Genomic DNA, 3,367 nt, shown 5'->3' with positions numbered 1-3,367 from the left:
AATTGTTCTCTTGGCTTCAGAGTCTCCTGGGATAATCCATCCCAGATGGCCTGAACTCAGCTGGGTCCCTAGGTGAGCATGTGCGTTTTGCCCTGCCTCCTCTGCTTTGCCCCGCCTCCTCTCCTTGCCCCGCCCCCTCTGCTTTGCCCCGCCTCCTCTGCAGCCCAGGGCAGCCCTCCTGCACTCTCAGCAGCCAGGAGCCCAGGCATGGCCTCCTAAAGCCTCTGCACAGAAGTGCAAGCAGAAGGAGCCCCTTGGACTAGGAGTTCATCCCAAGGTGAAATGCTGGTTCCAGGGGCCTCAAGTAGGATTTTACTGTATAGAAACAGCGCCGACAATCTCAGATGTGGAAGTAAACTTTGAGACAGCTTAGTCTAACTTTTCCCTATATCAGACAAGTTCTTCAGTTTTAATCGTTTACATATCAAGCTCCTCCTAAGCACCAGGAAGCAGGAAAGTGCGGGGCCTCACCTCCACCTTAGTCCCTGTCCGCCACTGAGAAGCTGGAAGGCCCCGATTGGCCCTGATCGCTGGCCAGGCCTAGGGACCCTACCAGTGCATGAATATATATATACACATACACACATATATACTAGTATATACATATATACACATATATGCTTTTTAAAAATTAATATATATAATTATATATATATATATATATATATATATATATATTAGAAATAGTCAGAGATTTAAATTTTGGTAAATAAAACCTTACATTGTCTTTAGAACCAACACAGAGAAGCTACCTAAGGTTCGGTTTTATGCAAAGGGGTGTAGCACATGCTTACATTAAAGGTGCAAGAATACTTTTGGACCCCTGGCCGGGTAGCTCCGTTGGTTAGAGCGTTGTCCTGATACACCAAGGTTGCAGGTTTGATCCCTAGTCAGGGCACATAGAAGAATCAATTAATGAATGCATAAATAAGTGGAACAACAAATCGATATTTCTCTCTCTCTCTCTCTCTCTCCTTCCCTCCCACTCTTCCTCCTGCTTTATAAAATCAATAAATCACAAAATCTAGAAAAAGAAGGCTTTTATAGTTTGGTAAAGAATTTGGGCCCCACTTCAGCACATAACGAAGTCTTTATGACCAATGACTATCTCATCAGCAAACTATTTTATCTGATCATAGAAACATGACTTCAACACATCCGTATGCGAGTGTTCCTTTATGGTTCCTGGTAGGGAAGCGCTCTAGTTCTGGAGACAGACAAACCTGGGATCAAACCCCAGCGCCAACACTTTGTAGCTACGTGTAATCCTGGTTTCCTCATCCATTGGCTGGGGCTGAGAGTAGTGCTACCTCTTCGTGTTGCTGTGAGAAGGATATAATGTATGTAGTTAGCACAGTGCCTGGCCCTATAGCAGTCATGTAACACATAACAGGTAACAGCTATTTACATTTTTACTGAGACACAGGCTTTGACTTTATTACCTTCTAGTCACACCACCGGTATATGAAGCAAAAGGAGACAGAGACTAGGACACGAAAAGCTACCACCACACTGATGTGAAACATCTCAGAAGTGAGCCTCATGGACAAGACCGTCTGGCACAGTTACTTGAATCCAAAGAAGATAACATTCGCTGTGGAAATTGTGTCCTCCCAGGGACCTGCAGGCTTTAGGCGAGGGGATCCTGCCATCTTGTGGTGGGAGAGGCCCAATGCTCATCTCCAATTGCTGTCCCCGCCAGGGGCCGCGCTCAGACCTTGGCCTGCCTCTGATTTGATGAGAGCCCTGGGCAATTGATTTCATTTGTGCCCATTCTCCAAAACTGGAATCACATGACCTTTTGGTTTACTGAGAAGGAAGGCAAAGTGGCAGGTAGTGTTCTGTATCTTAGTAGAGAATGAATCAGTCTTAGTGGGTTTTACATATGAAAAAACCTCAAGTTGTTCATAAAATTTGGTATCTCATATTTCTGGGGAACAGACTGTTTCCCCAAATAGGGGCTATGAAAACCACACTGTGCAGGCTTGAGCTCTACATAGGAGTTGACCGAGGAACACTTAACAGAAACCGTATTTCTGGACCAGATGACTTCAGCTCCAGTCCAACCCTCCAGTGTTAGGAGCCCAGAGCCCGGAACTCGTTATGGCTGGAGATGGCGAAGATGGATCCTCTTTTCAGCACTTCTAGGCCCCTGGCTGTGAATCTCTGCTCTGGAGAAGAAATCACCTGAAAATCAGGAACTAGATAAAAGGCCCTACATTACATGTTTGTTTTGCAGCTGTGATTCAAAGTAATGCGGCAGCTCAGATACCCTTGGCTTGCCATCTAAGTCAAGGAAAGAGCTCCCTGCTCTTGAGGGAGAAAACCAGACAAGTGCAGCATGTCAGACTGGAGGCCCTCGGGCCACATGCCTCATTTATTTGGCCCGTGTTAGCCTTTGAGTTTGACATGCTTGCTCTAGTACCATTTCCCGAGGCCTTTTAGAAGAGCTGGCATTTTAGAGGTATGGTCTCCTGGGGAAATAGTCGCCTCAGACTGAATTCAGCCCTCAGGCTCTGCAAGGCAGCGAGTGGGTGCTGGAAGGAGGAAGAGGAGGCCAGAACCTTATAAATAAAGTCCACTAACCGTCTTCACCTCTCCTCCAGGTCTTCTCCTGGCAGTAAAGAGGAAACCTCTGCACAAGGCAGCCGCCGATAAAGCCAACCTGGCCGGTAACAGAAATTCTGGGCCACAACGTGTATTATCAACACTGAGCGCAGTGGCAGATCAAAAGCAGAGCTAGGGACTCCAGGGAAAAGAGGTCTCCCCAGCAGCAGCAGCGTTACAGGTAAAATAACCCAGAGCTCTTGGAAACCAGGAACCGGATCTGTAATTTCAGGGACAGCAGTATGTGTTTTAGACACATGCTTTCTTTGGGTTAGTTTATTTTCACTGGGACTCCATTTCCTTCCATTTCCCCTTTTCTAACTCTAATTCCATTCCTTTCAGTTCTCTCCCTCTCTTAGACATTCTACCATAACTAAGTAGTTTATTGGTGAATATTTGAATATACTATTTGGAAGTATTTTTAACCAAAACCTGTTTGAGGTCAGCAAAACAGCTTTGTTTAATCTTAGACACCTGCCCTGATCTGATTTACTAAAGTCATCCAATGTTAGTCATACAGGACTTTCGATTCTTAACCATGAAAAGCTAAGGACGGGAGAGATCAGCCTGTCCGAGGTCAGCCTGGTGATTACAAAGCCGACTCCCTGGATCACACAGATGATTACTCTTCCCATCCCACTGTACTGACCCCACAAAACTAGATTAAATAGACTGTTCTAGGAAAGAAATGCTCATGGGGATTGTTTAAAAAAACACACTCTTAGCCCCTGAGCAAGTAAGTGTGTATCTAGAACAGCCG

Source organism: Myotis yumanensis, unplaced genomic scaffold, assembly GCF_028538775.1.
Source record: "Myotis yumanensis isolate MYYU_CA2020_CCGP unplaced genomic scaffold, mMyoYum1.0.hap1 SCAF_472, whole genome shotgun sequence".
NCBI lineage: Eukaryota > Metazoa > Chordata > Mammalia > Chiroptera > Vespertilionidae > Myotis > Myotis yumanensis.
The sequence above is the reverse complement of the archived record's forward strand: the minus strand, read 5'-3'. Positions refer to the sequence as shown.